The sequence below is a fragment of the Talpa occidentalis genome, unplaced genomic scaffold (genome assembly GCF_014898055.3).
Source record: "Talpa occidentalis isolate TD23 unplaced genomic scaffold, MPIMG_talOcc4v2.1 talOcc4.4, whole genome shotgun sequence".
Lineage (NCBI taxonomy): Eukaryota > Metazoa > Chordata > Mammalia > Eulipotyphla > Talpidae > Talpa > Talpa occidentalis.
The window spans coordinates 47,831,370-47,855,702 of NW_023604295.1; the positions used below are offsets into that span (position 1 = coordinate 47,831,370).

The 24,333-nt window shown below is 36.3% G+C and overlaps 2 long non-coding RNA genes and 1 pseudogene across 2 annotated transcripts in view; all 3 read left to right on the plus strand.

Annotated features, from left to right (window-relative positions):
• Positions 1-1,609, plus strand: part of LOC129146828 (uncharacterized) — a 62,134-nt gene extending 60,525 nt beyond the window's left edge. The window contains exons 2-3 of the long non-coding RNA XR_008554094.1: positions 354-405; positions 1,350-1,609. This is a non-coding gene — a long non-coding RNA (uncharacterized LOC129146828). The remainder of the gene's footprint in view (positions 1-353; positions 406-1,349) is intronic.
• A 7,970-nt stretch (positions 1,610-9,579) lies between these two features.
• Positions 9,580-11,713, plus strand: LOC119258116 (actin-related protein 2/3 complex subunit 2-like; annotated as a pseudogene).
• A 6,190-nt stretch (positions 11,714-17,903) lies between these two features.
• On the plus strand, positions 17,904-23,559 carry LOC129146827 (uncharacterized). Its single transcript, XR_008554093.1, has 4 exons — positions 17,904-18,019; positions 18,457-18,578; positions 21,079-21,186; positions 23,485-23,559. It is a non-coding gene; the product is annotated as an uncharacterized LOC129146827 (long non-coding RNA).
• Positions 23,560-24,333: the final 774 nt, after the last annotated feature.

Sequence of the window (24,333 nt, forward strand, 5' to 3'; positions counted from 1 at the left end):
GTGTTAGTGGTTATATTGGTATTTGCATTTATCAAAACTTATCAAAAATTATATACTCTGAGGTGTTGATTGAAGCATTATTTACTATTGCTAGGCTATGAAACAACCTATGCACCCATTAATATAAGTTTCAATCAAGAAGATGCGTATAGGAGAGAATTCTGGATCATATGGTAGACCACTATTTAATGTTTTGACAAACATCCATATTGTTTTCCATAAGGGACAGACTAGCAAATATTTCCAACAACACACAGTGTTCCTTTTTCTGTCAGTTCCTTCTTGATAAATATTGAAGGGTTTTTATTCTTATAAACAATGCAATAATGAACATTCTTGTGTTTTTCTTGTAGACACTTTTGTAGTTTGAGAAAATGTTCCTGGAAGAGAAATTCCTGCGCTAAGGTACATGCCTTTAAATTTGTGATAGACATTACTAAATAGCCTTACAAAAAGGTTTTCAAATTAACATTCTCCCCAATAATATAGGAGAGTATATATTTCTAACCCAAAATTTTGTCAATATTATTATATTGTTTTAATCATTTCAACCTAATAAGCAAAGTAGTAATCACCTAAAATAATTTATTTTAAAGTAGGAATGAGGTTGAGCACCTTTTCAGATAAGTACATTTCTATCAACTACCTCTTTGTGCTCTGTGTACATTTTTATTGTTGACTAGTCCTCTTCTCTTTTTCATGTTTAAAATTTTTGTATTGGGCCTTCCTGTAAGGGGTTAAGCCTCAACCTATGAAGCTATCCATAGCCACTGCAGCACAAGTTCAATCACTGCCAGGGAGATACCACATGGCGCAGCAGACCTCTCCTGACTTGCCCGCTGCTCCCCTCAGCTTTTTATTTCAGTCAATCTGCCTGTTCTGTTCCCCACTCTGTCTCTGGTGAATCCTCTCACCTCCCCCCCACACCTCTGTCCTGTACCCCAGTTCTTGTATGCATAAATAAATCTTTAAAAAAAAGAAAAAAATCTTTGTATTAAAGAAATGTTCCCTTAATCAAAAGTGCTACAAATAAGTTCTTTCTTTCCTATAGAGATTTCTAATCTTTATGAAGTCCTGTTCAGGATTGTTTTCCCCTCTGTATTTAAAAACAAAGTCTCCCATGTTTTATGATAATATACTTACCCTACTTTTATATTAAGATTTTCAATGTTTACTGGATCGCAAATTTATTTTACTGTAAACTGAACCAAGAGTATATCTGAACCCCACTTTATTGGTACCGTGAAATTAGTACCATGAAAAACATTTAACATTGTGTGTTTGTATCTTTATGTGTATGTGTGTGTATTCTCCCACTTTATTATATATTAAATTTCTTTAATTTTAAGTCATTTCTAGAGGAAATGAATGAAGTTGGAGGAAGTCATCAAGAGGACATGACCATCAACTGACCCTCTCAGCAGAACCCAGGCAATTTGAGGCTCTTTACTCTACCCCCAACCTTGCAATGTGCATTCCACTTGCCTGTCCTGCCCTGGAAAATGCCCCAGGAACACAGTCATGAGAGAGTAATGTGCTGTTGAGGCATTCTGGCAGTATATGTAATTCTGGTAGGCAGAGGCAGAGATACATCTGTCCCACAGCTGCCCAAGACAAGTCTCCAAGGTAAGTTCCCTTGTTTATTAAACTGATCACCTACTAATATGGAGTGATTTTTGCTTGCCCTCAGCGTAGGGGGCCAGTTTGGGAACCAACAAGAAGTCATAAGATAGTCCACTGACTTGTCAAATCATACACTGGTAAGAAAGAGACTTAAGGGCCTCCCCTGGTGGCGCAGGCGGATGAGTGCCACGCTGTGAAGCTGTCCGCAGCCTCTGCAGCGCTGGTTCGATCCCGGCCGACTGGAGAGGGTCACACATGGCGTGGCAGACCTCTCCTGACTCATCCACTGCTCCCCTCAGCAGTATATTTCATCAGTCTGCCTGTTCTGTTCCCCGCTCTGTCTCTGGTAAATCCTCTCACCCTCCCGCACATCTGGCCTGTACCCCGGTTCTTGTATAAATAAATAAATAAATCTTTAAAAAAGAAGAAAGAAAGAGATTTAAAATCTCTTGCTGTTATTTAGTATTTGCTAGTCTACTTTGCTAGTATTGACTCATTTTAAATTTTACTAATTTTAAGGGTACTCTGTTTCTTATTTCTCTTTTTGAAGAAATTACTGGTAATTTTTCCATTTTAAATTTAGTATTGACTTCTTTTCAAATTCCAAGTTAAGAAAATTTGTTAATATTTTTATGGAGACCACTTGAATTTGTAGATAAATTTGAGAAGGATGGATAGTTTTAAAATGTTGAACATTTCCAGTTTTATTTTCTACCTAGATATCAGTATATTTTTATATTCATTTAAGTCACTCCTTATGTACTTTGATCATTTAATTTTTCCTGTATTATCATTTCAAATACTATGCAAATTTATTCATAGTTTTATATTTTTATTTTTATTTATTTTTTAAGATTTATTTTATTTATGTAGGCCAGATGCACGGGAAGATGAAAGGATTCACCAGAGACAGAAGGGGAACGGAACAGGCAGACAGACGAAATACACTGCTGAGGGGAGCAGCTGGCAAGACAGGAGAGGTCTGCCGCACCATGTGGGTTGCTCCAAGGCAGATGGGGATCGAAACAGCACTGCAGAGGCTGTGAACAGCTTCACAGCGTTGCATTCAACCACCTGCACCACCAAGGAGGCCTTTATATTTTTATTGCTGTAACTATATGAAAACTTCTGACATATTTTGTGACAAAATGGTTATTAGTATTTGTACATTAATTTTGTGCCCATTCACCTTACTGAATTTTTCCTACTGATTTTTTCAGTGACTTCTCTTCATTTTCCCAGTTGTAATATTAACATTATAAATATAAATATTAATGTTAATATTAAATATGAGGCAAAATTTCATATTCAGAATATATATTAAATAGGTACACATATATACATATATGTCTACTTCTCCAGAGTGAATGTATAAACTAGAACTTCAAACTTATTGCTAAATAACAACATTTGTATAGATTAATATGTAATAGAATTTTGTGTTCTTTGAGGATATTATACCCTATTCATCACAGATTCATATATATTATATTAATATATTATTTAAACTTTTACATATTTTTATTATAAACTGAGGAAAGAACATTTAAATGTCCTGTGATTATTTTCTACCCTTTGATTTCTCCTTGTATTTGCTGTAGTCTTGGCTTTGCATTTTGATGTTAATTTGTGGCTTATAGAAAAATGGTAGTAACATACTGTTGTTTATATTCTCTTTTATTGAAAATGTTCCCCTTTGTCACATTGAATGTATTAATGTCTTGAATCAAACTTGTTTGATGTAACTATGAAGATATGAGCTTTCTGTGTAATAACATTTGCCTGTTCTATTTGTCACTCTTTTATGTCCAATATTTTATTTATTTATCTTAAATCTATTTTTTGGATGTGACTTACAGTTCTGTCTCTGTTTTTTGGTTAATATCAACTGTTTATTTTCATAGTGGAGTTTATCTCAATATTTACCTCAATTGACAATTATTTTGTTTTTAAGTTTTATTTTTAACATAACTTCCTCTTTTTATTTTTCTCCACATTCATGTGATGTTTTCTTCCTCCTGTCACCTTGAAAATTGCATTTTATTTTTCTTATTACATCTTTTAATGATTGTGTTATATTTTAAATAAGATATTTATTTTACATTTATGAATTTAAAAAGTGTAGCATTACATATTTAATTTCTTATCTAAAAGAAGAGGAAATTAGTTCTCATCCTCACCTATTCTCCACTTCTACCCATTAACTTTTATTGTAGTGCTGAAATTTTAGTATAATCTATTGCTGTTGTATTATTATTTTCACATGGAGTATTTTTTCCTCTGTGTGCTTATCTTTTCCTTCCTTTTCTTTAAAAACAACTCACATTTATTTTGCCATAAAAAATTTCATAATCCATGATATTCAGTTTTTATTTTCAGTCCTTTTCATTTGATGGTGTCTCTACTCCCACATTCTTCATTTGATCCAATCTTTGTCTAGTTAGATTCCTTCAACAAGTTGATTCTTAAGGAATCATGTTGCAATAATTCCTGATTATTTGAATGTTTAAGAATGCCAGTTTTATCTTTTAGCATTCCAGGTTATTTAAATAAACAAACATTTGATTAAGAATTTTTCCTCTATCCACTCAGAATTGAAAACTTCTACATTTATTCTTAAGTCTACTTGGAAGAAAATGTTAATGTCAAAAAGTCTGAGGACATGTTTTTACTCTTGATAAGTGAAGTGCTATTTTTTTCCCTACCGGAATGCCATAGGGCTTTATTCTATAAATTGAAATCCAGTGCATGAATCAGAAAACTTTCAGTGAAAATGACAGAAAGTAAATTTGAACTGGCATGCTGAGAAAAAGTGATTTGATAGTTCACATATATGTAGTAGTGTGGATGGGGAGTAGTAACACCACCACTAAGGATGACTGAAATAAGGACACAGATGCAGTCAAGTCTTTCTTACTTTCCATTCTGTACTCTATGTCTTTGTTGACTATATTATTTCCAATTAAAGACTTGTAGAGGAGAGAAATTGAAGAAAATTGAGGATATGATTTTAAATTGTTCCAGATACATATTCTGAACTTTCAGCAACAGAAAAAGGAAAAGCATTCTCTCCCAGCTCCACTTTTAAAATGTCATAAGGTCTCTGATTGGTTTGAGGATCACCTCCCACACAAACTATCCAGTAGTCAGAGAAATTACATACTCTGAACTAGCTCTGTGATCTTCTCTGCATGGATCATAGAAGGCACTATGGTGGAAAATCCTCACTAGTATTGATATGGAAAAGGATATTTCAATAAATTGAGTATTGTTTTATTCAGAATAAGATATAAATTTGCACTGCATTCAGTAAATTCACAAGAACATCACTTCTTTGAGATTTTGACTTAAACTTTTACTTAAAGCAGTATAGACTTTTAACTTGTATATTTAGATGTTATTACATTTCTGGAAAACATTCTTCTATTATGCTTCTTCACTTTTGTTTGGAACCTCTGGTTTTTCTTGAAATATATACACTATTTTCTTATATCAGGAAATTCAATCTTTTCTTTCTTTTTGAAACCCACAGCTATCAAAGGCATATTCTTCACCTGTCAAAAGCAGGAGTGCAAGAATGCAAGTTTAATTGCCAAAGAACTTTTTAAGCCTTTGTTGGTGTCACATCAATTCACATCTTATGGTCAAAGCAAGTCTTGGCGATCAAGCCTCAAGTCATATTTTTTTAGTTCAGTTCCTTCACCATGACAGGAGTGGATAAATAGATAGATCGACAGATAGACAAATAGATATAAGATATCTCTTCAGGAGAGTTAAGCATTGAGAATATGACTTGACTGTTCATAGTTTCTCTAATGTCATTGGGATTTATATGTAAAATATTCTCATCCCTATGCAAAGACTCCCAAATTTCATCCAATCAGGGTAGTAAATACAAAGTCCCAGATGTAATTACTTGTGATTCAGAAATCTATGAACTGAGTAACAGTTCAACAGAATTCAAAGTAGAGTGACATAACAAGGATGGGAAAAATTATAAACATTCCCATTCAAAATGAGTAATAGTGGGATGCACATTGACTAATGGTCCATGGGAATTTTGTTCTCCTAATGGATAAATATTGCTCAGCACCTATTTCTAAGAACAGGCATTGCCCTTTGATTAGGCCCCTCCCTGTTCTCTGGGAATGGTTCCCCCTGGTCCATTGCTCTCCCTAGCTCCTTTTCTGTCCTCTAGGAGGGCTTTCCTTTTACAGAAATATCTTCGATCACTTCTGAAGTACTCAATAGAGAAAGCTTTTCTTCTGAACAGAGGTTTTTTAACTTGCTTTCTCATGGTGAAAGTAGCAGACTCAAAAGTCTTTTTATACCTTGACTAATTTTTAACTCTTTTAGTCCAGACTAGAGATATTTTGCCAATATAACTCTCAAAATCTATAATTGTTATTTCTTTGATTCTAGTCAATGTATATTGCAAAAACTACAACCACAGTTTCTTTTTTCTCCCTGCAACATGTCTTTCATTTTCACTGCAATTACAGTTTTCCAGGGTATGTCAGACATCTAAGATACTACACATGATAAGCATACTAGGAGCCCTCTACCTTTTTTTTTCCAGCAGAAGAAATCTGAAGAGCTACAGTAGGTGTTTATTTAATCCTTTCTTAGGTTTAAAAAGGGTAGTATAGTCACTCAATTTTGTCATATTCTGAAGCTTATATCTTACTAAAAGTTTCAAGAATTATTCTTCCCTTTGACATGGTTCTTAATAACCATATATTTAAAGATCATGAAAAACAGTTTAGATTTATAATTTTGCAATCTCACTGTTTCTGAGTTCCTCATATTTCCTTTCAATTCTGTTTTCACCCTGTCCAGCCTTTTTCCTGATTTATAGTTTATTAAATATAGCCTGCATTGGCAACCTTGGAATCTCAAAAGTCTACCTCAAAATTTCCTCAACCAACGTGCAAGGTTACTAGGTATATATTCTGTTACTCATTTCCAAGTAACAGTTTTACCAAATATTTAGTGACTTTCTGGCACAGGTTGACAATTTTCCTACTTCTTTTAAGTTTTCTCATAATTTTTCTAGCCTTCAACTGCAATGAGCTTGCAATCTCCTGCCCAGTTCCCAACCACCGACACTGATTTTAGGTCTGTATTATAGCAACTCTCCTTAATAGCAATTGTCAGAATGAGGCTGCATGATCAACGACCCCATTCACTCACAACAATACGCATATTTCTTTATCCAAGCAACTGTGGACTGTCTGCATTTCAGTCGATCTAGACTGAGTTTGGTCCCAGGTTTCAGATTAAATTCAGACTTCCACAGTGGCATTCTCATTCTTTTTGGACCAGAAACTGTCTGAGGCATGAATTTCTTATGACTAAAAACAAGGGTTCAGGAAGCAAACTCAAACATGTAAACATATTACAACTTTTTGCTTATGTCTCATATGCTAATGTCTTATTGGCAAAGCCAACTAATTGGCCAAGTTAAAAAAAAAATGAGTAATTAAACTCTTTACCACAAAAGCATGTAAAATTTTGATAGCTTTTGCTTTAATATTCATTTCGCTCAAGATATTTTTTAGATTTCTCAAGTTTTCTTCTTTGATCCAAGGGTTATTATTTAGAAGTATCTTATTTAAACTCTACATATTTGGGGAGTTTCCAGTTTACTTTCTATTATTGATTTATAGTTTGATTCCACTATGGTATGAGTGCAGATGTTATAGGATTTCTTTTATTTTAAACTTCTTAAGATGTATTTTATGCCACAAATTGTGATGACCTGTTCTTTGTGAATATCCTATGTGACCTTGAGAAGAAAGTATGTGGTGTTGGTGGATGAAGTAATCCATTCTATGTGTTTTGGTTTTCTTGATTTTTATTGACATATACTTTACCTCAGAGATTTTATGGCTAGTCTAATAATAAGCCAATCAAAGTCATTCTTCATTTATTTTTTAGTATTTTTGATCACTAGCATTTCTATAATTTTCATTTTTTTGCTTACATTGCCCATATGTTCTTGCATGCTTTATCCATAGCATCCTTAGCATATTAATCATAATTGTTTTAAAATTCAAGTCAGATATTCCTAATACCTCTGGCCATGTCTGGTTCTCATCCTTGCACTATCTCTTCAAATTGTGATTTTGCCTTTTGGTAGTTTTTTTAATTTTTTTTATTGATAGCTGAACATGAGATATTGATTAAAAAAACAAAAATACCACTATTACTAGACTTTTAGTAATATGGTGTTGGGGTTTGGGGGAAGGGAAAGCATTTTATACTCTTGTGATTAAATCTCAATCTTTCAGTGAGTTTATGATTCTGGATTACAAACTTCATAAGTGGGTCTCAGGTTTTTTTCCTCCCTGCTTAGGAGGAATGCTTTGATTAGAATGGACTCCAATTAGATATTTCCCTTCCACAGTTCAGTTAGTGTATATTTAACTAGTTTCTCCAGAGGGCAGGCTCTTTTGGAAGAATAGAGTACTTAAAAAATGGAGTTTGTTTTTTTTTTAAGATTTATTTTTATTTATACAAGAGCTGGGGTACAGTCCAGATACACAGGAGGGTGAGAGGATTCACCAGAGACTGAGCGGGGAACAGAACAGGCAGACTGATGAAATACACTGCTGAAGGGAGCAGTGGGCAAGATAGGAGAGGTCTGCTCGCCATGTGGCTTGCTCCGAGGCCAGCGGGGATTGAACCAGCACTGCAAAGGCTGCAGACAGCTTCACAGTGCTGCGCTCAACCGCCTGCACCACCAAGGAGGCCCAAAAAATGGAGTATTTTAAAAATGATTATTTCCCCCTTGCCTGGCCTAGAAGCAGGAAGGGATTTCCCCCCACCCCTTACCCCCCGCTGTAGGAACCTGGTAAATCTCTGGGAAGCAAATTTTATGATATTTTTGGAACCCTCCATGACTATGTCCCTTGGAATTTCAACTCTTAAGGTTGTTTGCAATCAGCCTCCAAGGGTTCATCAATTTATTTTACTAACCTGGCTCTGGTTCCTTTGGCATTTCCAGGAAGTGAGCCTTTGCTATGGTAAGCTGTGCTTCCCTGCATTCATCTGTCTGTCTTCATTCTTTTTTTTCTTTTTAAAGATTTATTTATTTATACGTACAAGAGCTGGGGCACAGGCCAGAGATGTGGGGTGGGGGTAAGAGGAGAGACAGAGTGGGGAATAGAACAGGCAGACCGACTGAAATACACTGCTGAGGGGAGCAGCGGGTGAGACAGGAGAGGTCTGCTGCATCATGTGGGTTGCTCCCTCGCTGTCTGGGGATCGAACTTGCTCAGCAGAGGCTGCAGACTACTTCGTAGTCAGCAGAGGCTGCAGACTACTTCGTAGTGCGGTGCTCAACCCCTTGCGCCACCAGGGAGGCCCTGTCTTCATTCTTGAGGCAGCATTTTTCCCTGCATTCTCCCCTCTCTTAAGGAGAGTTGTTGATTTTATAGGTCTGCTTAACTTATCTGCCGTTAGGACAAAGTTGCAGCTTCCAAGCTTCTTTTAGGTGGAACCAGAAACCCAAAGTCTTAATCAGCTTCTTTTTTAGCTAATATTATATTTCATATACTGTTTTCCCTTGGGGAAAGGCTTGTTGAGAAGAAGAGTAGCTTCGCATATTTCCAAATGTTGTTTTTCACCACTCTCCCTGCTGAAAGCAGGAAGAGATTTTTCTCTGATATTCAATGCCATAGGAATTTGGTTATCTCCTGGAGTTAAATCTTACAATATTGTGGCCCCTGCATGACTAGTTCTCCCTGGTGTTTGTGATATTCAGAGTTCTCCATGTTGATGGTCCAGTAATTCATCAATTCCAATTCATCTATTCCTACCTTGGTGCTGCTTCCAGAGGCTGTTTCTCCTTCAAGTGTTTGTTCTGGTTATCCAATAATCTGCAGCTTCATGTATTTGCCTATTGTTCTTTCCATTCTTGACAGCAGTTTTCCCTATGTCTTCCCCTTCGTAATGGATTCAAGTATTGTTGATTTTCAGTCTATTCATTGTTTTATGTATTTGGACAGTGATGCTTTCCAAACTCCTTATGTGCAGAACTGAAAACTGAAACTCCCCATCAGCAAGATTTTAATTTCCTGGGGTACCCAGCAAAAGCATGAGGGGGAGATTCCTGTGTCCTGATGTTCCTCCCAACCTCGAGACCCATTTCTCTAACATAGTCTCTGGTGGGTCTGTGCCTTAGCCTTTCCTGACCTTTTAGATGTTTTCTGTTTCTTTTCCCAATAGAGACTCTGATCCTGGAATCTTCCATTCTTTATAAAAGGATGAGATCGTTGCCGGCTGGCTGTTCCTCTGGGGAAAGAGGCAATTTCAGGATTCTGCCAGTTTGCCATCTTGTACGGAGAGGAATATATATACCACAATTTCTTTATCCAGTTGTTTGTTGATGGACATTTAGGTTGGCTATTGTGAATAATGCTGCTGTTAAATAGGTGTGCATAAATTTTTTTGTATTAATGTTATCATTTTCTTTGGATAAATACGTAGAGGTAGAACTTGCTGTATCATATGGTATTTCCATTTTTAGTGTTTTATTTTAAGGAATCTCCATAATGTTTTCCACAGAAGCGGCACCAATTTTGCATTCTTACCACAATAAGTGGATGTTACTTTTTGTCTATAACCTCACCAACATGTGTTGATTTTATTCTTTTTTCATGTGGGCCATTCTTACAGGGATGAGGTGATAGTTCATTGTGGTTTTGATTTACATTTCATTTATAATAAGAGATGTTGAACAATTTTTCATGTGTCTGTGGGCCATCTGTGTATATTTAGAAAATACAACAAAATATAACTCTAGATTCTGTGAAAAATATGGTGGTTACCAGAGGAAGGGGGAGGGAAGTGGAATTGAGGACACGATGTGACAGTGTATTGCCAGGGGGGATTGGTGGGGAGCTAGTGAAACATGGCTACATGTTGAGGCCTGGAGTTATTCTCCCAAACTTACACAGTTTTGTAAATACATGACAAATCAATAAAATTTGGTTTAAAGTGTGGCATTCTCATAGATAAAGGTCCTGGTCAGTGAGGCGGCAGTAGCCGTGGTGGCTTGGCAGGTGGGTTCAGGCTTCGGGGGCCAGCAGCCACCCTGATCCTGCTGCAGGTGAACAATCATAGCATCAAGAAGACACTCGCATTCAAGTTCGAAAACGCAGCTGCGGGAAACAAACCAGAAGCAGTAGAAGTAACATTTGCAGATTTTGATGGGGTCCTCTATCATATTTCAAATCCTAATGGAGACAAAACAAAAGTGATGGTCAGTATTTCTTTGAATTCTACAAAGAATTTCAAGCACATGGTGCTGATGGGTTATTAAATAGAGTATGTGGGAGTTTCTTGGTAAACCCAGAGTCAGGATACCATGTCTCTTTGCTGTGCAAACTTGAAAATCTGCCTGCATCCAAGGATTCCATTGTGCATCAGGCTGGCATATTGAAATGAAATTGTTTTGCATCTGTATTTGAAAAATACTTCCAATTCCAAAAAGAAGGCAAAGAAGGAGAAAACAGGGCAGTTCTCCATTACAGGGATGATGAGACCATATATGTTGAGTCTAAAAAGGAAAGAGGCATGATAGTCTTCAGTGCAGTCTTTAAGGATGACAATGGGAAGGTGTTCATGCAGGAGTTCAAAGAAGGATGCAGAGCCAGCCACACAGCCCCGCAGGTGCTCTTCAGCCACAGGGAACCCCCTCTAGAGCTGAAGGACACTGACGCTGCTGTGGGTGACAACATTGGCTACATTACCTTTGTGTTGCTCCCTCTCCACACCAACGCCAGTGCTTGAGACAGCATCATCAACCTGATCCACACATTCTGGGACTACCTGCACTACCTCATCCAGTGCTCCAAGGCCTATATTCACACATGTATGTGGGCAAAAACATCAGATTTCCTCAAGGTGCTGAACCGTGCACGCCCAGATGCTGACAAAAAAGAAATGAAAACAATCACGGGGAGGACATTTTCATCCTGCTAACTCTTGGGAACAAGAAGAGGAAGCTTCGGCTGGCAACTGAAGGCTGGAACACCTTGCTACTGGATAATTGTAACTTTTAATGTTGCATCTCTTCAGGTTCTTAAGGGAGTCTCTGGGTTCCATTTTGTACACGTTTGGAAAATAATCTGCAGAAACGAGCTGTGCTTGCAAGGACTTCATAGTCCCCAAGAATTAAAAAAGGAAAAAAGATTTACACTTGATCAACCTAATTCCTTTTCCTTATCTTCCCTCCCTCACTCCCATCCCTCCCCTTCCTCTTTTCCAAGCTGTTTCATTTGCACTATGTAATGAGTTGCAGGATAATGCAATCGTAACTTGTTTTCTCCTAAGTATTTGAGTTCAGAACTCCTATATTAAAGAAATGCAGTAGGGGTCATTAATAAAGAAAAATCCCTTCTATCTTAAAAGAATATATATAGATAAAAGTCCTAGAGGCATAAGATACAAGAAGATGCTCTAAACGCTTGGAACGATGGGCAACTTCATCCACATTATTAAAGATGTGATTAAAACTCTACCAAATTAAAGGTTCTTTTTTTTCTCTTATCTATTAGATTGTCAAAAATGTATTAGTTTGTTAAAATACTTTGTTCTTGGTCAGTTTGTGGGGAAATAGGTACTTTTTTATATTGATGCAAGAAATGTAAAATGGCATACAATCATACAACCCTATGGAGAAAAATCTGTCAATAAATGACAAAACTATGTAAATTTTGATTCAGCTATCTCATTTCTAGAAATTTACCCAAAAGATACACCTTTGGGTGTATAAAAAAATCATTATTTATTCATTATGATATTGTTTATAACAACAAATTATTAGAAAGTTACCTATATATCCAATAATGGTGATAAGGCTTATAACCAATAATATATACACAAAATTAAATAATACATAAACATGTAAAAGAATGAATAATCTCTATGAGGTAATAGGGCTTAACAAAAAATAAGACATATTTTGTGTAAGAAAGAGGGGAAATAAAAATATGTATACTTATATACAGTTATGTAAGTATCTGCTTATTTTTATAAAAGAAGCTCTAGACGGATAAACCAGAAAAGGAGTAAATTTGTTACATACCTATTAAAAATAAGTTGAAACAAATTAAATAAGAAAATAAGTGAGACTGTTGAATATTTTATATAGATTTGATATTTGAACCATGTTATTATTTTTATAATGAAGAAATGCTAATTCATCAAGGAACTGCAAGAAAATTAAAATTTAATACTAATAAGAGCACATATAATTGCATAGCAAATTGATCATACAGACACAGAAGAAGAAAATAATCTACCTAACTTTGTATAAAATTCTCTGACACATTCCCAGAGAAATACCTTCTAAAAACAAAAATAAGTCTTGATGTTTAATTAACGTGTTTGTTGGTGGTAGGAGTATAAGTGTAACCAATCTGAAATGTTCCTTGTAAATTGTTTGATCGAACAAATAGGTGTTGATGGAACAACATTTGTTCCCATCTGTGTAGGATACAATGTGGAATGGGAAGAGAGGAAAAATATGATTTGAACTAGATTTGAATTAGAGTTATCAACATGAATTAGTAGCTTTTAAAATACATATTTCCGGGGCGCAGCGGTTGAGCGCTCGGTTGCGAAGCTGCCCGCGGCCTCTGCGGCGCCGGTTCGATCCCCGGCTGCTCCCCGGCCACCAGAGGAGGGTCCCACATGGCGCGCAGACCTCTCCTGCCGCCCGCTGCTCCCCTCAGCAGTGTACTTCGGTCCTTCTGCCTGCTCTGCTCCCCACTCTGGCTCTGGTGAATTCTCTCACCCTCCCGCGCTTCTGACTATACCCAGTGCATGTATAAACAAAACAAACAAACAAATAAATAAATAAATAAAAACATGCCTCTATAAAAAAAAAAAATTAAAAAAAAATACATATTTCCTAGCTATGTCCACTGATAAAACTATTAGCAATAGTACATTAGTAGCAATGAACACACAAAATAACACCAAGATCTTGATTTTATAGTTATCATTTTCCTCTAAAAGGAGCACCTTAGTTAATGGCTGGCTTCAGCTCTGTGACAGGGGAAACAAAGTGAGTCTGAGAAAATTTTTATGTCAGAGAGTAAGAAGTTCTCAGAAATTGATAGGGGTATGTCAAGAGAACAACAAAGCATGTTTGAAGGAGCTCCTGTTGGCCAAATTTGGGATAATTTGAGCCTCAAAAAAGAAATAATGATGGAAATTTAACATATTGAATAAGAAATTAATCCAGGAATCCAACACTAAATAATTTTCAAAGGTCCAGGGAAGAAGAACTTGAAGGAAAAAATTTTTTACATAAAAAAAAAGCTAACTAATAAACGAAGGAAGAAAGATAAAATTAGAGGGTAACCATTTTGTAACCAACATTTTAGGAATTAACTCAGAATCTTTAATGAATGCTAAAACCACTGGGTTAAACAATGCTAGAGAACAGAATAGTTGTTAGGGCTCAACATATGACTTCACAGATCAGTTATTAGTCATAAAAGGGAAAAGAAAATAAATACTACACAAGAGAAATTTGGTGAACACTACTTTTCCCCAATGATCAAAGAGAATATCACCAGCAGCAGGATAAACTAACATTGTTCATCTCCTGATTATGATTCACTGAAAATGATTCAAAGCCATCTATGTAGTATTTTGTTAAAAATATTTTACTTGAATTGAATCATAAGCAGACAATCAAATTCAAATGAGAAACATTCTACAAACAAATGGCTTGCATTTATCAAAAATATCAGTGTCATACCAGCAATTCTTGATTATAGTAGACTAGAGAGTGATGGCAATTAAAATTTAATGCATTGATTGATTCCTGGAAAGGGGAGAAAGAATTACTGAGATGTTATTGAGACAATATGATAAATTTGAATATGTACAGTATGTGAAAATAAGAGTGATAAATCAACATTTAATTCCTTTAAAGTAAACATTGTGTTAAGGTTATGTTAAGTGGACATCCCAAGACCTAGGAGCTTAATGCTTAATTACTTACAGATGGTATAGTGTTAATAATGGCTAAGTGTAAATAAAAAATATGAGTATGTATTACCTTTTAGTGACTTTTCTAAATTAAAAAAATTGGAGAAAAAGGACACTACAAAAGCCAAACAAATTTCTAGATTAAACCTTTTTTGGTTGATTAGAAAGTCACGAAAATACTAATATTCCTTGGGAATTTAGGGAAGTGAAGTGTTAGTCTATGACATGTTGATTTTCAATATTATTGAGAACCAGGATAAAGTTATAAAAGCAGTGATGATGCAAGCAGTCCTAAGCAGTGACCAGAGAACTTGGAACTAACATTCTCTAAGCTGCAAATCCTATATTCAGAATACAGTTTTGAGATGCTCCTTCTTGTTTTCAGAAGGGAATCCCATTCCTTAGAGATGTTTACATGTTAAGAACCAAATGAGGGCCTCCCCGCTGGTGCAGTGGGTTGAGCACAGCACTGTGAAGCAGTCTGCAGCCTCTGCAGCAATGGTTTAATTTCCAGCTGGCCAGGGAGATTCCCACATGGCCCAGCAGACCTCTCCTGTCTCTCCTGCTGCTCCCCTCAGCAGTATATTTCAGTCCTTCTGCCTGCTGATCCTCTGCTCTGTCTCTGGGGAATCCTCTCACCCTCCTGCGCCTCTGGCCTGTACCTCAGGTCTTGTATAAAAATAAATAAATCTTAAAAAAAAAAAAGAACAAAATGAGGTAACTGAGGATAACATATACTTCTATGGTACCTGGCTCTGGTGGAACTGGTGGGAGAAATAGAGTGGTACAAATATTTCTTCTCATTTTTATAAGTTTTTTTTTTTCCTATCATTAGATTAGTAAGTTGGAGAATTTCTTCTATGTCAAAAATGCTCTTAGTTCTAGAGGACTAAGTAAAATATTATGGCAGGTGCTATAAGCCTAATCCTTAAAGGGAAGTGATAAAGGCATGTGTGCCAGACTATGGATTAGTCCAATGAATATCCCATTAGGGTTGACTTGACCAAATTCTGGGTTATGAGATGCACGTGGACATCTCTTAATGCTATGCTGCTGTTTTATTTTTTCTTGAGAGAATATAATATGATGTCAAGAGCTTCTGTAAACATCTTGTAACCATTAAAGTCAGGCTAACAGAAGCTATCCCTGATTACTGAGTCACTAAACAAACCCTATAGTTAACTAATTCTGGACATCTGCTTTTTAAAAAAAATATTTTACCATTGATTTACAGTAACACATAAGTTTCAGGAGTATAGCCTCATGCTTCCATAACTTTATATGCCAAACCAAAGTTCCAAAAGAAAATTTATTTGTTTAAGCCACTATAATTAGTTCATTTCACTGGGGTAAGATCAAAAATGGCAAAAACCTAACACAGAATGTGTGCAATTTAATTCAGCTTAATATTCACTGTGTCACCTACCTCAGGAATCAGTGTGACCAAATATACTACACAGCCAACAGAGATAAACCATATCTCCTACAGGTATAAAATAAAAATTGCAAGCTAGCAATTAATTGAGCTATGCCAGATGAAAAGAAGCACCAAAGACCATGAGGAGGGAGAAAGAAAATAGGGTGGAATTTAACTTGGACCTGAGTTCCCCATATTAATTACCTGGAGTCACTGAAGGCCAGGTGGTGTGGTGTGAATCAAAGTGATGGTGACCTTTTTTGATAAGGTTGAAAAGAGAATGTTTGCCATAGTCAAATGTTTAGAACAGGAGCTGTCAAGTAATTATTCCAAAATTATGCTGTTTTTAGTTGAGAATTTGATGGAAGTGTGCCTTCTTCAAACTACTTAATAAAATATTTAAAAGTTATTATATGACAACTTGCAAAAAACAATAAATCCTGATGAGGACAGTTGATCCTGAGACCTAGCCAATATTAAAGTTCTTGCCAAAGCAGCCCTGACATTTGGCTTCATCACAAAGGCAATCCCATAGTTGCAGAAGCATCTGCTCTCCTACTTACTGCTTATGTTAAAATGAAAGCTACTCAATGAAATATTTATAAGTATCACTTCCACTGGTGGCTAGATGGAAATAAAATGGCGAGAAACCAAGTTTCTAATAAATATATGAATAGCCACTCAGTGGACCACTCTTTAACATGGACATCATTCACAATTCTTAGTGCTTTTTCAATATGTGCTTTCTTGTCATAAAATTTAAATATTTTAGTTCTGTACTTCTAAATGAGGTCTGTCAGTATAGACAACAGTAATCAATTGGAGTTCTTCCACTTTAAAAATTAGATTGTTAATCATTCATTGGTTAAACCATTAAACATACATATTTTTTGCCAGATAGAGTCATTGGTGATGTGGCTAGATAAGCAAACTTGATCTTCCTAAAGCTTACCTATAGGAGGTAAGAGGAGATTAAATAAAATATAAAAGTAAGATATGCTTATTTCTTTGTAACATGTATAATCAGGCAAGCTGGTTCAGTCTTAGCAAAGACTCACATTTAAAAAAAAATAATTAAAAACAATTTGCTCATGTAATGTAGTATTTGGGTGGGATGTGGTAACATACATCTGGAGAGGTGTGAATCTGTGTTTCTGAAACATCTATGGTGTTGTAAACCAATGCTACCAAATCAAAAACAAAACAAAAACAAAAACAAAAAACCTCAATAAACGGATTTCAATTTTAACGTAAAACAAACTCCTAGAACTCTACTTTCTTTGACTTTCCAGGTCAAAACATGTCATGAGTATTTTCTTTTATTTTGTAAACTTTTTAAAACAAACCTTGCCTTTACCCTGTATATTCAGGTTCTAAATACCTGCTCCCTCCCTTTTTGTCTCAGTTCCTGATGTCATGGGACATCTTACCCACTCTGGCTTCTACCTTTTTGGTTTGATGGATCAAAGGGTAAGGTACTGAACATATTTTGGTCAACATTTTATAGGCCCCTACAAAGAAAAACAAGGCATGAATTTATAATACCTTTCACTCTTTCGCAACCAGTCTCTTTAATTTTCCTTCTTTTGTTGAGTGAGATTCATGTAGGATCATTTTCAGGAATCTTTCCAAATTTGCCTTTGTATTGTCCACCCAAGTTTCACCTAGAAATTATATGAACTTAGAAAATTTTAAATTCTCATGGCAGGGGAACCAGGTAAAGATAGACCAGGTAAAGAACATACCCTCCAAAACAATATTCCTAGAACTTGACAAGTAAATTTTAAGTAAGAATAGTTTGAATCTCCACTATAATATTTTAAAATTTTCATAACAGGCATTCCAATGACAATGTTTTCCAAACTTCCAGAAGGCCTCTTTCAATCGCTTGCTATTTATTTTACTTCTCTGACAGCTGTCAACTCCCCATTACTTCCAAGTATCATCTACTCATCTCCTAATTCAGTAAGTCTCTCCTTTTACTTAGCCTCCATGAACACCTTTAGGACTTCCTCATCCTCCTATACCTTGGCCTTTATTATGTGGATAGCATCAGTTATTTTGCTAATATGATTTCCTACTTTACTCATTACTTGGATTCTTCTCAAAATGTAGATTCTAGCATGACATGAAGAGGCTATCGGGGGAGGCTATAACTTAACAGCATTTCTTTTAATCCTGTAACAGCTGACGAATTATGGTAAGGGTGAGAGAAGAAGTGATAATATTTCTGAATACCTACTGTGTGTCACAGACCATAGTAGCTGATTTTTACAAATTATGTCACTTAGTGGAGTTTGAAATTTAGAAACATTAAATGCAATGATCTCCATATTTATGGACCAAGAATTTTGAGGGAACTGTGCATTTATTTTGTGCCCTAATATCATTGTTTACACAAGGCATGAAGTCAAGGAACAATAAATTTGAAGAAAAGATCTTCAACCTTTTTAAAAAAGATCTTCTTATCAAGACACTGAATGGATGATTACATGACTCTTCTAAGTAGCAGACTTCGGTAAAGGTAAGTCTTTGGTAAAGACAGCGGTGAATGAGATTCTGTTTTCAGTGTGCTTCCATTCGCGACACCCTTTTCTCTCCTACTCAGTAAAGTAAGTAGGATGTGAAAGCTATACATATATATAAAAGTTTCTTTTGTAGGTTAAAAAAAATTAAAATTTACTCTATCATATTATTAGCCGTAACACATTATTTATGTCAAAACTCAAACATACTTTGGTTCAACAAAGGTAAGCAGCAAATGACAAATAACAGACACTTTTAACATGATCTGTGTCATTACAAAGAAACAGTTCATTTTATTCATCCATCTCACAAATATTTGTTAAGCAACTACTAAGTGCTGAGAGCTTTTATTAGTGGACCAGAAGAAAAACTACCTGTCCTATGGAGCAGGTTTCAGATAATAAACAAATAAGAAGATATATAATATAACATTAGGTAGTAAAATTGGGTTAGGGAGAAAAAACTGAGTGTTGGGACGGTGGGTAGAGTGAGGGTTGTTGCAGGTCATTGAGATGTGACTTCTGGTTGGCTCTTGGGCTGTGTGTGGGTAATGCAAGTCCCCTCACCACCTGCCCTGTCCTTGGCCCCTGTATGTTCTTCTACCTGCCATTCCCCACAGTGGGAGCTATTTTTAAGGATGGAGGCGAGAGAGCATATTGTGTTATTGAGACCAGCTGGAATGCAGTTAAGACCATTATATAAGCTCTCAAGATTCTGCGGGGGGACTGGGTGGGAAAGAGATCTGTTCTTTTTGCAGTGGCTCAAGATAAACTCCTATGAAACTTCCCTAGCTTATTAACCCCTCCCCCCACCACCACTACCACCAATCTGGAGTGGTCTGAATCTTTTTCCCATCAATCCTGGCCCTCACTATGTAGATCCAGTTTACAAACCACAGGGGTGTTGCCTTTTTAGAGAACATTTTCAAGGAGAACTTTCCTGATGACGTGATAGTTGAGCATACCCTATGAAGAGGAGTAAGCCATGCAGAAAGAACATTTCAGGGAGGAGTCCTACAGGAAAGGCCGTAAGACAAGCGCATGAGTGTGAGCAAATAAGATCAGGGAGGAAAGGAGGGACCATGTCAGGTAAAGGGCTTTGATCTTATGCTAAAGTGATGGAAAGTCATTACAGTGCTTTCAGCAAGGGTGTAACATGATCAGATTAATGTTTTAAAAGGATCACTCTAGCTACTGTGCAGAAAATAGCTATTGAAGGCAGGAGTATAGGAGTTCAGAAAGCTATTGCAATAATTCATAAGGGAGATGTGACCAAGAAGCTTTGAAAATGACTTTTTTTTTTTTTTTTTTTTTGTGGGACCCTCGCTGGTGGCTGGGGATTGAACTGGTGCTGCAGAGGCTGCGGGCAGTCTCGCAACCCAGCTCTCAACCACTGTGCCACCAGGGGAGGCCCTGAAAATGACTTTTTAAAAGAACATTCTAGACTGTAGCTGTAAAAAAATAAGAACACCCTGTTCTTGAGGAGGGGTCTATTGGAGTTAGATATAGGCCAGACCATAAACTGGTTCTTGATATTTTTGAGAGTAACTGACAAGTATAGAATGGTCTTCTAGGATTGAAGGCAGTGATATGGCTAGACTGTACCTTAATATAACTGTAATGAACACATATTTAGGGATGTGTAACTTTACTGGAATAAGTATATATTCATCATAGGAGGTTGGTAGGGATAATAGAGAGGAAGGTTAAATAAATGGAAGTTAAGCCCATACCAATTTTGCTTGTTTCAAATACTTGCTTCTGGAAACCCTCTGTCACCTTGTCTGTTTTGGATGTGTCCTTGATTTGTAGTCTACGCTTTCACCTTTTATCTTTGGTATTACTGTAGTTCCTTAAAATGCATCAGAGGTCAACACACTTATGATTAGTGTTACGCACTATATGACCTTTCTCTGAAATGAGAAATATATAGATATAGACATAAATATATAGATGATATGCTGGCAGGGTGAGAAATAAAAGTCTTTGCCCAACCATTGCAAAGAGCAGCCACACATTCTGTAGGAAATGCTGTTGGTTCAGGCCCCATGTGATTCTTAGCATCTCAGAAGTTTAAGAACTTCTACAGAAGAATGTTCCCAGATGTAATAACTATTTTAAATCACATTATTTCATATGCAAGAAGTGTTGATCCCTGCTTGCCATCGAGGTCATCAGAGCTTTAATATTTAATGAAGTGAGATAAAGTGTCAGATGTACTGGCAATCTGGTTTTATGTCTTGAATTCAGAACCATCTTCCTGGGTGATCATGCACAAACACAAATAACCTGACGTGCTAAGCCTCAATTTTCTCATCTAAACATAATGTAGATCAAGTATCTGAAAAGTCCTTTCCCATTCTAGCTTTCTGTGTTTGGAGGAACATAATCTTGTGGTCAACTTAAATCAGAAATATTGATGTCTCTCTCTCTCTCTTTTTTTTTTTTACCTCTGTGGCTTTCTACCATCTTTTTTTTTTTTTTTTTTTACTCCAATAGCCATTTTCTCTAGCCTATACCATTTTCTCAGCCTATACCAAACTTGAAACAAAGAGCTACAAACAGCTTAGTAATTTCCAGGCTGGACTTTCCTCTCCAAGAAACCTGGTAAGACTAAGTGTTATGATCTGAAAGTTTGTGTGCCCCCATTCATTTATTGGCACCCTAATTCACAGTGTGATAGTATTAGAAGAATGGGTTTTTGAGAGATGATTATGTCATGAATTTGGAGTTTCATGAATGAGATTAATGCCCTTATAAAAGAGACCCAGAGTTCATTTTCTGTCTTCATGTGTAAAGATAGGAGGAGAAGTCCAAAATATGCAACTCAGAACAGGGTCCTCACTGTCCATGCTGGGTCCCAATCTTGGGCATCCAGTCTTCAGAACTGTGAGAAAAAAAATCTGTGTTTTTAATGAGCTACGCAGTGTTTAGAATTTTGTTATGGCAACCCAAAATGACTAATACACTGAGTTTGGGTAAAGGGAAAGAGGAAAAAAGAGTGGCAAATTGTATGGGAGAAGGACTGATGGGAAGAATAAAGCAAACTCAGTTTAGGGTATGTGCGCTTAGAGGGAAAAGAACAATTTCTGGGATCCCAATTATTTGTGATGATCAGTCTCTGGTGCTATGAATAGAATCTTGTAAGGTGTCAGTGAAGATTGGGGTGACTTAAATGTATTGCTCCTGGACGCAATTCTTTCTTTTGGGTATTTGTTTTTCTTCTAAGTTGAATTAAGGGTAAGTCAAATTATCAGTAATGTAAAATATTGTTCCAGGAACATATTCAGAGGCTCAAAGGAGAGAGAAAACATATACCAAGATGGCATAAATGTGACACATGGGTCTGTGGGGTAATCTTTTTCATTCTTTTTATTTCTCAGCACTGTCCAGTTTTTTTATTTTTGCTAAATTTCTAAGTCTTTTAAAAAGTAAACTAAAATTTCTACCATAAAGTCATTGATATTCTCACTCCTCACTTTCTCATCCTCCTCTCATATAATGAGAATAATTGGAATATTTCTATAACAATAGAGCTTTTACATTTAGAGGAGGTCAGGAACCTACTGTGAGAGTACAGTATCTCTTGAAGACTTAGCCTTGAGCTTAATGATGTTCATGTTGAATTTTCTTGCCTCCAATGTGAAGGAATATATTCTGTAATTATTTTATTTAGTGGGTCCTCCTAGATGAATACACACATACACACACACACAAACACATTTCACAAAACTCCTTTCTGTAATAGGAGAGCATTACATCCTATGTGGATGCATTTATCTGTAAAATGACTTCCTTTTCACACCAGCGTATGTCAAAAAGTCTGCCCTAGTAATTAGCAATTTCCAGTTGCAGAAACTAATTATTATTGGATGGCTTTCTGTAATTCCTTGCATTGCTTTCTTGTTTTATGTCCATAAACCTCTATAAGGTATAATCTAAAATCAGGAATATTGTTTCCATAGCAGCATGACTCCTATGCACTCATATCCAAAATTGCAGCCACTTCTGACATCTTAAGCTTGATGCCTTCAGATGAGAACAGATGGCTAAGTAGTCTACTTCAACTATCACAATGAGCTGGTCAAATAATTTTTTCCCTTTAAAACTATCCTTGAATTCCAAATCTGCTAGGCATTTTTGATTAAGTGGGAGTGAGATGTGTTTAAATAACTGGTTCTTACACAACTATACAATACCTTTCTGACCCTATCTTTGCCACAGATATAAACACTAGAAAATGAGTGAAATTGAAAGTGATGTGGCATTAACAAACTCTAAAGCAGTCTCTATCTAGTGTCATCACTTTTTTTTAAAGATTTATTTATTTATACAAGAACTGGGGTACAGGCCAGATTTGCAGGAGGGTTAAAGGATTCACCAGAGACAGAGCGGGGAGCAGAACAGGCAGACTGATGAAATACACTGCTGAGAGGAGCAGTGGGAGAGACAGGAGAGGTCTGCCACGCCATGTGGGACCCTCGCTGGCTGGCCGGGATTGAACCGGCTCTGCAGAGGCTGCGGACAGCCTCACAGTGCTGTGTTCAACCATCTGTGCCACCAGGGGAGGCCCTAGTGTCATCACTTCTAATGCTGCTGTGACCTCTGTAAGAGCAAGACTTTAACTAGTTATTCCTAATACATATAATTTTTTTTAAAATGCTAACCTTCAAGTCGATAAGCTACCTTCAAGTCAAATTACTGCCTGCTCTGGACTTTAGTAATATAATTTCCTCTCAATAATGTCTTTTGGAAGGACATTCCTTCCGAGAATGTTGGGGTAGAATGGATGCCAAAATTTGGATAACTAATGCCACTTAACTATCACTTAGGTCTATTTCTTTTTTGGTGGAGGGGCATCTAATTCATGTTTTTTCACTATTGTGACAAACTCCTTCTTTTCAGCTGAGATCCCCTCAAAGAGTCCTGGCCTGAGTGTTAACAGTGTGGAAGAGGACAGCCATAAATGGTGATCGTCATGTTCTGTAATGTCAATTTGGCCCATTGTATATATAAATGGGTCACTGAAAGGAAGCTTTAACCTAGCAAAAAGCTACAGGTTTTCTGACAAGGAAAACTTTTTCCCATTTTAAAATAACTTTTCCTCAGTTGGACATGTAGTCTTTTTCTGTTCCTCTTCAGCATTTACTGGAATTTATTGGAGTTGACTCTTATTCAAACATATGTCACCCTAAAACTGATTCCTATCAACAAGACAAAGCATCAAGCTCTCTGAGTTGGAAGGAAGATTTATACAGAGGTTGGTTACAGCTCCCAAAATCTTAGTTGGCAAAAACAGTTGCTGGTGATTTTCCAAAAAAAATAAGTATAGGTCTAGTTTAAATTTAGGTTAATTTTTAATAGCTGGGGAATAGTTTTTAACATGTTAATGCTATTTTAGATCCTTCACTGTATGTTAGTTTAATAGCATTTCAGTAATGATGATCTCATATCCAGCTTACAAATCTGCAAATGGAGTAAGAGGATGGCTCAGCAATATGATATAGGCAAGTAAAAAGTAAAGTAGGATTGAACAGATATTGTTCTTTCTTGTTTCTTCAGTTGACACACATACCATTTTTAAATTGACTGTCCTAGAAAAAGGGAACTCAAAGCCAATGATAGAAAGCAAAATGACTAAAAATTGGACCCTTGAACAGGCAATTTGGCTTATTTAGGCTCTTAACAATAATTATATATTACCTTTTCCTTTCTAAAGAACTCATTCCCAGCCTGTGCTCCTAAACTCACTAA